The 12851-nt window shown below is 38.9% G+C and overlaps 1 pseudogene; it reads right to left on the reverse strand.

The window, feature by feature from the left end:
* Nucleotides 1-804: 804 nt before the first annotated feature.
* LOC138170236 (bifunctional phosphoribosylaminoimidazole carboxylase/phosphoribosylaminoimidazole succinocarboxamide synthetase pseudogene) overlaps nucleotides 805-12851 on the reverse strand; it is a 24697-nt pseudogene continuing 12650 nt past the window's right edge.

Here is a 12851-nt window from a genome sequence, read left to right on the forward strand (position 1 = left end):
GGCTCCAGTGTTGAGAAGACCTGGAGATGGAATCCTGGGCTCAGACACTTAGCACCCACCCAGAAACACCTGGCCGTGTAACCTTGAGCAAGTTACTTAACCCCGATTGCTTTAAAAAAAAAAGACAAATGAGATCAACAACTGAGATGGCATAGAGGGAGAAGAGAAGAGGGCGCAGGATAGACCCCTGGGGGATATCCATATTTAGTGGACATGGCCTGGATGATGACCCAACAAAAGTCACTGAGGAGAAGCAGTCAGAGAGGTCAGAGGAGAATCAGGAAAGAGCAGTGTCAGAGGTGACTAAAAGTATCAAAGGTTGCAAAGAGGTAAAAAAGCATGAGGATTAAAGAAAAACAAATTCTATTTGGCAGTTAAAAGAACACTGGTAACTTTGGAGAGAGTACTTTCTGCTGAATGGTGAGGTGAGAAGAAAGACTGCAGGGACTATAAAACAGTGAAAGGAGAGGCACTGGCTATTAGTTTGGTAAGGAAAAGGTCTTCATGCCAGACAGTGGTAAAGAAGGAGATAATACAGTTGAATAATATGAGATGAAGAGGAAGGGAGAATAGGGAGTTCTCATAGCATGGTTTCAATTTTTCCTGTAAAGCACGAAGTGAGGTTCTTAGCCAAGAAGGTGTGGAGAGAGGGTGCCATGGTAAGTCTAAAGGAGGGATGGGGAAGTTTGGAAAAGCCACTGTGATGAGTGTGGAGTGAGTCAATTAGGGAGGTATGGAAGAATTGCCTTGCTGCAGTGAGGTCCCAGTTGACATTACATCACATAAATTTATATTGGAGCATAATTTATTTTTTCAAGTAAGAAATTTTATTAGTATTTTTCTATGATTAATTTAGAATGATCTTTTTCTTTTGCCTGATTGATAATGCTTTTTGAAGCTAAATTAGAATCTTTTTGTTACCCACTTTCAAAAATGCGCTGTATTCTTCTTATAAACTGCATTCTCTGATTTTCTTATCTGCCTGCTTCAAGGAAACCCATGTGTTTAATATGCTTCCTCGAAGTTTAGCCCATACCAAATGGTTATTTAATCCAAATATCTGGGCTGCAAACTGAGCTGCTCCCTCAGGTGAAAGTATAGTTGAACAGTCAAGACCACTAGGCATTCGAAGTGAGGACCACACATCCTGAGCTCCCCAATCAGGCATAAGTGGAGGACAATTGACTACTGGATATGTAGTGTTACCAGACATTACTGGTCCCAAACCATTGCTTCTGCCAGCTACTGCCACAAATACAGTAGGAACACCATCTCCTTCATACTCTGCTTCAATCTTTAGAGTTTTATCTGGTCCTTTATGGGCAGATGTTACTCGAAGTTCACAAGGCATTCCATAGTTTTCACAAGGCTTTTTAATTTTTTCACAATGACCAAGGTCAGAAATAGAGCCCATCAATACCACAACTCTGCATGGACTTTCCACTTTATGAAGCAACTCCACTCTTTCTGCAATCCATTCAAAATTTTTCTTCACCATCTGGAGGCCTTCAGGAGTCACTTAAGGTCCTGATATGACCATTTGTCTTTCTGTTGGGTTCTATCACCAGATGGCCAGAGCCTCCAGGAATCATTATCGATAACATCAGCAAGAACAATTTCTTTTGTAGTTACATCAACACCAAATTTAATCTTCATGTCAACCAATGTACAGTTTTGAGGTAACCAGGATTTTTCCAGTATTTCAAAAATAGCCTATGTAGAATGACTCATGATATCCACTTCAGTCTGACCTATGTTAAGTCTTAAAAGCAATTGGGGTTAAGTAACTTGCTCAAGGTTACACGGCCAGCTATTTCTGGGTGTAGTGCTAAGTATCTGAACCCGCATTTGATCCCCAGGTCATCCCGACACTGGAGCTGGTTGGTGGTCTTACTCGCTGTGCTACCTGGCCGCCCCTGGAGCATAATTTCTTGACTTTCTACAGTTCCATTCAGCAATATATGAATAGGAGTGAGGGCAGCAGGGGATGAGAGCAATCTAAGTCTGAGGTTTGACCAGGAATCATCTGCAATAGAATAAGTGGGGAAGGAACTTAAGTTTAGAGGATAGTATGGAGTTGAACAGGTTCATCAAGGGCTCAAGATAGGGCAAAGCCTATCAAAAGACAGGCTCCAAATGTAGCCATTGTGGAGCTGTTGGCCTGGGAAAGAACTGAAGGATGGAGGAATTGGAGGTGACAATGAGGCCAAAGACAAAGGAAAAAGCAAAAGGAAGACTAGAATGATAAAGGATTATGATCAGATAAAGGAATTTCAGAATATATAAACATGGAAATGGATATGGCCATCTATCATTCAGCTGTGTAACTGAGTTATAGTGGAGGGATAAGTTATGATGAAAGAGTAAATTGAGGAACTGGAAAGTTATAGTGTTTTAGGGAGTGTTAATGTATGTTGAAGGCCCTTATTAGGCCAGGAGAAAGACATAAACCAAGCCCAGAACTCATTGAAGAAGGAAGGCAAATGTCCTGGGGGTCAGTAAATAACAGCTATCAGAATCTTGGCAGAGTGATAAATATGGGTTGAATGAATCTCAAAGGAAGAGAGATTACTTAATGAGGGTGACAGAAGGAGCCTTGGGAAATGGCAGTGGGTTGCCAATCACTGAATAGGAGTTTGCTTGCCATCGAGGAATGAATTCAGGCTTCAGAGACCTACTTTTTGTGATTCTCCCTTGATGTAAATAGAGAAGGAAATGGCAAACCACTCCAGCATCTTTGCCAAGAAAACCCCACATGGGCTCATAAAGAGTCAGACACAATGAAAAACCACTGAACAACAAAACAACTTGATGTACAATCATGTGACGTTGAGGCCTGTGAGGTCTACAAGGCCCACTTTATAGCAGGCAGGAACAGAAGATAGAAGGCAGAAGCCAGAAATTCAAGGCAATTTTAGTCTGGGAATGGTCTCCCTGGGATAAAGACAGAGGCCAGAATCTGGGTATAGATCCAAAGGTGATACAGAAAGACTGGAAAGATTGAGGACTGAGGAGATCATAAGTAAACTGGCTGGATCTGGGATTCCATGGAATCAAGGATAAGAAGAGATTCCACAGGTGGGCCAGCTGTATCCCAGGCAAAACCACTTATCTTTGAAGTGCTATGCACAAAGAAAGAAGGCCCAGGAGGCAGCAGGGTGGATTGGGGTGAGGTGAAGCTGTACTTCCTGAGAAGTTCCAGGGGACAAAACTACCGAAAGGACAATTGCTCATTTGTTTAGTGACCTTTGGGCTAAGCCAAATTTAAAAAATATTCTGGTGCTCAGAGAGAACATCAGTATTGGCATTGATGGAAACCGCTTGACAGCCTTTATTTAATAATACTTGGTGTGCATCAATGTTGTGTGTCCTGGACCTAGAAAAGAGATATAAAAAGAAAAACTTTCTAGCAGTCCGTAGGCTCAGCCCTTCATGCTATAGCTATATATTTATATATTATATATATTATATATATATATTATAGCTCATTACAGAAGGGGCTCCATGGAAAGTTACCATATCTGACACACACTCCTCCATCCAGTGACACTGGCCTCCTGGCTGTCCCATGAACAAGACACTCCATCTCTAGGCTCCAGGCATTCTCTCTGACTCTCTGGTATCCTATGCTTGGAATGCTTTCCCTTCTCTGCTTTGATTACTGACCTCCCTGGCTTCCTTTAAGTCTCAACTAAAATCTTATCGTTTACTGGAAGCCTTTCTTCAACCCTCTTAATTCTAGTGCCTTCTCTCTGTTAATAATTTCCTGTATATAGCTTGCTTTGCATAGATTGGTTTGCATGTTGTCTCCCCCATTATATTGTAAACTTCTTGAGGGTAGGGCCTGTTTTTTGCCTTTTTTTGTCCTCAGCACTTAGCACAGTGCCTGATACATAGGTACTTAATAAATGTTTATTGACTGAATTAGTTTCCCTTCTCCTCCCCCCTATTAAATTTGTTTATGTCATGAACTTCTGGAAATTCTTATTCTTCCCAACTACGCTCCAGACTAAATCAAACCATCTACCTAAGTATAACAAACAAGTTTATATTCCCTCAGGACTTTTTTCAATTATATCTATAACAATAACAATAATAGCTCATATTATAAAAGACTTAAGGTTTGCAAAACTCTGTACATATGTTAACTCATTTTATCATTAGGCATATACCAGGGGCTAGACTAACGCCTAGAACGGCCCTGAACAAGACAAACATTTACTAATTGCTTACAATGTTTAAGCCTTTGTATAAGGCATTAGGGGCAAATGTCCCTTCCCATATCTTCAACACCCCTTGAACTCAACTGCTATCTGGGTAATGAGAGGAGTGGTCCTCAAAGTCTCCTCCTACCCCATTCATGCAAATTTCTATGAAATAATATGAAAGGCAATTAAACAGAAGAGGGGCAGAATTCATTATTTTTCCTTAGATCTGGTCTTGTTTCTTTAAGGCATGGGGGCATGTGGCTGTCTCTGTCAGCCTCAAGTTTGGTGGTTAGTAGTTATCTAAAGGTAAATGATCACAGTAGTCCTGCCCAAGATAGAGGGAGACAGGGAGTGGAGAATTGCTGATATCCTATGATAATTAAACCTTTGGAAAGCTGTTTGGGAGCAGCTGGTTGAGGGTGAAGAAATAACTTAGAGGTTACACTGGGAGCTCCCAAGGAATCTTATTCTTAGCCTCTCATTTGTGAAGGATCCACAGCATGCCAGGACAGGGCCAGGAGAGGCTCATTTCTCTGTCCTTGCCAGAGATTGGTGTACCAGATAGAACAATAAGACTTGCTTCCCCATGTCATGAAGGAGTCTGTAAGGAGTGTTTGTTAGTTCTTAGAACCTTGGCTATTGGGAGCTGGGAAATCCCAAACACTCCTAGGGCAGCAAAGCTGAGGCTTTTCAGTCTGTCTGCTTGCTCCTGCTTGTATTACCGAAAAACCAAACCAGAGCTAATGGGCAGACTGCCACAAATTTTGATGAGACACTGGTGAGATCGTGCTCTTTAATAAATAGCATAAATGACTAATTCATGCCCCCAAAACAAAGTTTCTGTAGGGAAACATCGTCTAGGAAACCGGGATTTTGCAGCATGACCTTCCTTTATCCATGAAGGAGGAGAAAAGAGCTGACAAGACAAGCATGTGCTTGTAACTACATTTATTCATTGTATCACTGAAAGATACAGATACATACAGAGCTTCTATTACCTCCATTAGAGACTGTACTTTCCAAAAGGCCAAGTGGACATTTGCTCAGTGACCTGAGGGCTAACCCTAAGGAGACATTCCAGTGAAGTAGAGAACATCAGTACTGGCCTTTCATTGATTGAAACTGCTTAATAACCTGTATCTGATCATCCAATAGCACTCGGCATCTCTACTGTATGAAATTTTTAACCAGGCCTAATAAAGGCCTAATAATACAAAAAGATACAAATACATGATAGATAATATTATAATAATACAAAACCCCACATAAATATCTAATCCTATTTGAACATTTTTTATTTGTTATTTTCTCAGTTAACAAGTATTTAGTTTCTTCTTCTTCCCTTTCCCTATTGGGAAAAAAGGAAAGAAAAACAAAATCTTTATAACAAATATACAGGAAAGCAAAACAAATTCTCATATTGGCCATGCTCCCAAATATGTCTTTTTCTGTATCTTGAGTCTATCACCTGGCTGTTAGGAGATGGGCAGCCTGCTTATTGTTGGTCCCCTGGAATCATGGTTGGTCATTGCATCAATCAGAATTCTTAAGTATTTCAAAGTTGTCTTGATAATGTTGCTGTTATTATAGAAATTAGTTTCTTGTTGCTCCCTCTGTTTTGCATAAGTTCATATAAATCTTCCTAAGTTTCTCTTAAATGTTGCTTTTTATCATTTCTTATAGCAAAATAATATTCCATTACACTTACCTACCATAATTAGTTCAACCATTCCCTAATTGATAGATACCCCCTCAGTTTATAATTTTTTTGCCACCATGAAAGGAGCTGCTATAAATATTTTTGTATGTATGGACACCTTCCCTCTTTTTTTGGTCTTTTTGGGAGTATACAGGGCTACACTGCCAAAGAAATCAAATCGTTGTCTTGCACATTATTCTTGAGTAGCTTGATATCTATAATGACTTATGGGCTGTTTAGAAACAGAATCATTAGATGATGGGTCCAATCCCTTCATTTGACAGATGAGGAAACCGAGTCCCACAAAGGTGAAGTTATTTGCCCAAGGTCATAGGGACAGGTAACAGCAGCAGAACTAGAATAGAGCCCACCTTGATTACTGCTCCATGTCTCTTCTATTGTTTTACAGTACCAATACTTAGGGCAGCTATATGGTGCAGTAGATAGAGTACTGGGCTTGGAGTCAGGAAGACTCATCTTTCTGAGTTCAAATGTGGCCTCAGGCACTTACGAGCTGTGTAACCCTGGGCAAATCACTTAAGTCTTAGTTTCTTCATCTGTAAAATGACAAATCACTCCAGTACATTTGCCAAGAAAACCCCAAATAGGGTCATGAAAGAGTTGGACATAACTGAAACTACTGACCAAAAACAACAAACCTATATTTAAAAAGCAAAACAACTTTGTTTAGAGAAATATTCTAGAACAGCAGCCCTTATACTGGGACCCCTAAGAATTTGGTCCATAGATTTCAAGGGGCCATGAACTTAGATGGGGAAAAAAAAGACTTCTTTATTTTCACTAACACTTGTTAGTATATTTTACTTTATGCATTTAAAAACATTATTCTGAAAAGAGTTCTATAGATTTCACTGGATCCTCAAATGGTCTAAGACATGATCCATTCTAAAGCTTCCCTCAAATAATGAATGGATGATAAAGACAAATGGGTTTAAAGTATTTAATTATTGCTTAATACTTTAATGTGGAAGAGGATTTGAAATTGTAACCAATGCTTGTCAGTTTCAAGATCCTTAAACTCCAAGACGCTCAATAATAAAGCTGTTATGGTGAAAAAATGAGATAATGTATGTAAAATGCTTTGCAAATCTTAAAATTGCTATAGATGTAAGCTGCTCTGATGATGATGATGGTGATGATGACAATGATGATGATGATGATGATGGTGATGATGAACATACTAATAATGATAATAGGGACTCCTGTTTAAGGAAACCACCTGAATCAGATTGGCACCTCTTCTGTGACATAGAGTATTAGAGAATTGTTTTTTGTAATTTAAATCAAATTAAATTAAACTTTTTAATACACTAGAGGTTAAATGACTTTCCAGGGTCCCACAGCTAGTATGTGTCAGAAATGGGGCTTGAACCCAGTCTTCTTGACTCCATGGGCAAGAGTAGCTCTCTATCTACTACAGTACTCTCTTTTTCTGTCTCTAGATAGATAGATAGGCAGACAGACAGACAGATAGATAGACAGATAGACAGACAGACAGATAGGTAGACAGACAGACAGACAGATAGATAGACAGACAGATAGGTAGATAGATATCATGCCCCCAAATACAGACAATTGACCCTAGGAAATACTGGGAAGGACAGTTTTTTAAATCTGATTCAGTTTCTTTTTCTAGTCACTTATATTATTGATAGAATCCTTCTGTGGAAGAGCAAAAATAATTAGTTTAAATGAATATTTTAATATAATAAAGGTAGTGTGGAAAGAACACTGTGCTTATAGTTAGAAGACCTATGTTCTAGGTCTTCTGTCATTTACTATATGAATGACCTTGGGCAAATCACTTAGCTTTTCTGTACTTTAATTTCTTCTTTGGTAAAATGAGGGATAATAATATTTATATTGCCTCCTGTATTGGGGTGTTGTTAGGTTCAAAATGAGATCACATATATTAAAGCACCATATAAATGGAAGCATTATTTAATCCAACTTCAATGCCTTCATTAAAATAGTCAAGTAAAATAGTTGAAGTTGAATGCTCCACATATTTTTTCTACCAAGTTAAAAAAAACTGGTTTGGTGCCAAGCAATCCTTATTACACCAAAATTTTACTATAAAAATAAATTGGCTACATGAGCCAGTTACCAGCCAGACTGGCTACTTACAAGCCAAAAATATTGACTTACACCTGCCCATGGTCCCCAACATACTCCAGGCTGGGCATTATTTCTGGTTTGCTTCACTGAAGTCTTCATTTCATGACTGTCTTTTGAGTGACATGTCTTATCCGTAAGAAAAATCTGGTGCCTTGTAGCTGATAGAGTAGGCAATTCCATTGAATTGTAAGCCCCTTGAGGTCAAGAACTTTCTTTTGCCTCTTTTTGTGTCCCTGGCACTAGTAAGTGCTTAATGAATGTTTATTGATTCATCAATGTGAAAGATGCCAGCAGGTCGCTCTGCCTCCAAATATCCTCCATCACTCCATATCACTGTCTGAAATCATCATCATCGCTTGATTTAGACAATGCCTCTCAAGAACATATTATAAAATTCAAATATTCCTGAGAGACATAACACATTAAACTGTTAGCAGTTATTAGGTTCTTAGGGACCTGAGAGGTTCTCTACTTGAATCCCTTTGTTTTATACGTGAAGAAACTGATGTCCAGAGAGTTAAGTGACTTGGTTAAAGTCACACATATAGTAAGAAATAGGGCTGAAATTCTATCCTTATTGCCCCACAACTATTCATCAAGCTATGTAAATTAGTCCATAAGATTCTGGCATGGTTTTTCTGGGGCAAGAAGATAAGGAAAGAGGAGCAGATAACTTTAGCCGTTCATGGAGAGGTGGAGTCAAAGCGAACAATACCTGAAATGGAGAGCATGTAAAAAACATCTCTATTTGCAGTTTTATTCTAGGATAATCCTAGTTTTGTTCAGTAAAAAAAAAATAATTAGTATTAAAAAGAAAATGTTCTTTGTTTTATCCTTACCTTTTGAAGGGTCACTGTGAGCACAATTTAGGGGGAAAGATTTTCCTTATTGGTTGTTGAGATCAGGTAGATAGCTGGACAACTCAGATTTATTCCTTAAGATTTTTCAGTGAAGTAGCTCCTGAGGTTTTTTTTTTCAAATCAAATGCTTTATTAACTTCTGATTTACATCATTCATTTCCGCCAGATTTTGAGTTACAAATTTTCTCCCCATTTTCCCCCTACCCACTGCCCCCAAATAGCGATGCCACTGGATATCCCCTCCTCCAATCTGCTCTCTTCCATATCTTCTCCCATACCCCCTTCAACTTTCCAGTAGGGCATGGTGGATCTCTATGTCCCAGTGCCTGGATATCTTATTTCCCAGTTACATGTAAAATAATATGAATAACAGTGTATATATATATATATATATATATATATATATATACATATATATATATATTTAAACATTTGATTTTAAAACTTTGAATTCCAGATTCATTCCCTTCCTCCCTTGTCACCCACTCTTACTGGGAAGATAAGCAATTCAGTATAGGTTGTACATGTGTAGCTATGCAAAACATTTCCATAGTGGATGTATTGTAAAAGACTGACTATATTTCCCTCCCTCATGTCCCACCTCCAACTTGTTCTATTCTCTACTTTGATCCTGTCCCTTTTCAAAAGTGGGTGCTTCTAACTTCCCTCCCCCCCAGCCTGACTTCCCTCCCATAATCCCCCCTCTCATCCCCTCACCCCCTACTCTCCTGTAGGATGATACCCTATTTAGTGTGTATGTCATTCCCTCTCTAAGCGAAATTCAATGAGAATAAGGTTGACCCATTCCTTTTTGCCTTCCTGTTCTTCCCCTCCATTGTAACCATTTTCCCTTGCCTCTTCTATATGAGATAGTTTACACCATTCTGTCTCTCCCCATCTCCTCTCATTATATTTCTCTCTCACCTCTTAATCTCACCTTTTAAGTATCATCCCTTCCTATTAAATTAGTCCTGTGCCCTCTATGTATACCTGTAAACATATATACACACATTCATATATGTATTCATGCACCCATATACCCTCATATATAGACATATATATATATTTCTATTCCCTTCAACTATTTTCATACTGAGAAGCTTCATCAGTTACAATTATCATTTTTCTATGGAGTGATGTAAATAGTTCAACTTTGATAAGCTCCTTATGATTTCTTTTCCCTGTTTACCTTTTCATGCTTCTCTTGCTTCTTGTATCTGAATGTCAAATTTTCTATTCAACTCTGGTTTTTTCATCAAGAATGCTTGAAAGTCCTCTATTTCACTGAATGACTATATTTTCTCCTGAAACATGATACTCAGTTTTGTTGGGTAGGTGATTCTTGATTTTAATCCCAGCTCCTTTGACCTCCAGAATATCATATTCCAAGCCCTTCGATCCTTCAGTGTAGAAGCTGCCAGATCTTGTGTTATCCTGATTGTGTTTCCACAATATTCAAATTGTTTCTTCTTCGCTGCTTGTAATATTCTCTCCTTGATCTGGGAATTTCAGAACCTGGCTATAATATTTCTAGGAGTTTTCTTTTTTGGATCTTTTTCAGGAGGTGATTGGTGGATTCTTTCAACCTCTATTTTGCCCTCTGGTTCTAAAACATCAGAGAAGTTTTCCTTGAGAATTTCTTGAAGGATGATTTCTAGGTTCTTTTTTTGATCATGGCTTTCAGGTAGTCCAAGCATTTTTAAATTATCTCTCCTGGATCTATTTTCCAGGTCAGTGGTTTTTCCAATGAGACATTTCACATTGCCTTCTATTTTTTCATTTGTTTGGATCTGTTTAATAATGTCTTGATTTCTCATAAAGTCACTAGCTTCCATTTGTTCCAGTCTAATTCTGAAGAAATGATTCTCTATAATGAGTTTTTGAGATTCTTTTTTCATCTGGCAAATTTGGCTTTTTAAGGCATTCTTCTCCTTATTGTCTTTTTGAGCCTCTTTTGCCATTTGAGTTAGTCTATATTTTAAGGTATTATTTCTTCAGTCAGGTTGTTGACCCTCATTTCATAATTTTCTGGCATTGTTCTCATTTCTGTTCCCAATTTTTGCTCCACTTCTCTTATTTGCTTTTCAAAATCCTTCTTAAGGTCCTCTATGGCCTGTAACCAGCTCGTATTTTTCTTTAAAGCTTTTGGTGCAGGAGTTCTGACTTTGTTGTCTTCCTCCTGTTCCATGCTTTGATCCTTTGTGTCCCCAAAATAGGAGTCTAATGTTGGATTCCTCTTTTTGCTTTGCTTCCTTCGCTTACTCATGTTACCACTCAATTACTTGACTTTTGGGCTTTTTGCCCCAATAGGACTCTGCCACCAGACAGGGGAGCTTCATACCAAATGCTGGAGCTTTCTAAACTGTCGAGGGTATTAGTTGGGTGCACTCTCTGAAGCCTCCACACACTCTGGCAAGCTGGTCTCACACCCCAGGACCTCCATCTTAGACCACAATCCAGACCCAAGCATGTTAAAGCAAGAGAGATTACCCCTCAGACTAGTCTCTTGGTCCCCCTAAAAACTGAAGACCAGGAGCTGAAGCTGCCACGTGACAGCAGCTGCACAGCTGTGCCTCCTCAGCAGCTTCTCACCCTGGGGGCAGAGGCTTACCATGCTCCTAATTACTGGATCCCAAAGTCCACACTGAACTGACCTCTCCCTTTGTCCTTAGCATCTATGTGTTGATAATTCTGGAAACCCACAGCTGCTGGTGATCTGAAGTCCCTCCAGCTGGCGACTGGTCAGGCCCACCCTGTGGCTAAAATCTCTGGCTTGGGCAGGGTGAGGGTCTACTCCCAGAGTGCTGTGCTTACTGATTCCTACTGGCCTGCTTTGCTGTCCTCAGCAGGAGGTTAGCTTCTCTATGTCATTTTATGGGTTATGTAGCTCCAAAGTTTCTTCAGAGTCACCTTTTGCATGAATTGGGGGAAGTGGAAGCCTGAGCCCTGTGGAAGTCCTGTTTCTACCCTGCCATCTTGACTCCACCCATTTTTTTTTAAAACAACATTAAAAATTTTTTAAATTACAATTTTATCTTATTTTCAGATTTGCATTCTCTCCCTCTCACCCATTCTCCTCTGTCTAACAAAACCTTTGTTACAAACATGTCTAGTCAGTCAAACAAATTGCTGCATTGACTGTATCCCTGCCAAAAATATGTCCTGATCTGTACTGATTCATCATCTCCCTATTTGGAGGTGGGTAAGATGTTTCATCTCAAGTCCTGTAGATTTGTGTTTGGTCATTGTGTTGATCAGAATTCCTAAGTCTTCCAAAGTTGTCTTTACAATATTGCTATTATTTCACAAGTTGTTCTGCTGGTTCTGCTACCTTCATTCTGCATCAGTACATACAAGTCTTCTCATGATTCTCTGAAACTACTCCTTTTATAATTTCTTACAATACAATACTATTCCATTATACCACAATTTGTTTAGACATTTCCCAATTGATGGCCATCCCTTCAGTTTCCAATTCTTTGGCATTTCAAAAAAGTTGTTATAAGTGTTTTTGTACATAAAGATTTCTTTCTTTTTAAAAAAAAATCTCTTTGGAAATATAGACCTAGTAGTGGTATTGCTGGCCCAAATACTGCACAATTTTTGGGGCATAGTTACAAATTACATTCTAGAATGGCAGGACCAATTCACAGCTCCATCAAGAGTGTATTAATGTACCTGTTTTTTTCACAGCCTCACCAGCATTGGTCATTTTCCTTTTTTGTTAATTTCCTTTTTTTTCCTAAGTCAAGAGAAAAAATGAAATTATTAATCTCTTGCCCTCTGCATTTTCTTCATTAATTCCCCTTTCTTCTTACACCACAGTACCATGATAGCTTAGCACAGACAGCTGACTCTTCCCTTAAGCAGAGCACTTACATAGTAAGTACTTAATAGATCCTTCCTTCCTTCCTTCCTTCCTTCCTTCCTTCCTTCCTTCCTTCC

Source organism: Petaurus breviceps, unplaced genomic scaffold (genome assembly GCF_028583685.1).
Source record: "Petaurus breviceps papuanus isolate PSGF00001 unplaced genomic scaffold, PetGlider_PUasm1.0 38, whole genome shotgun sequence".
Taxonomy (NCBI): Eukaryota; Metazoa; Chordata; class Mammalia; order Diprotodontia; family Petauridae; genus Petaurus; species Petaurus breviceps.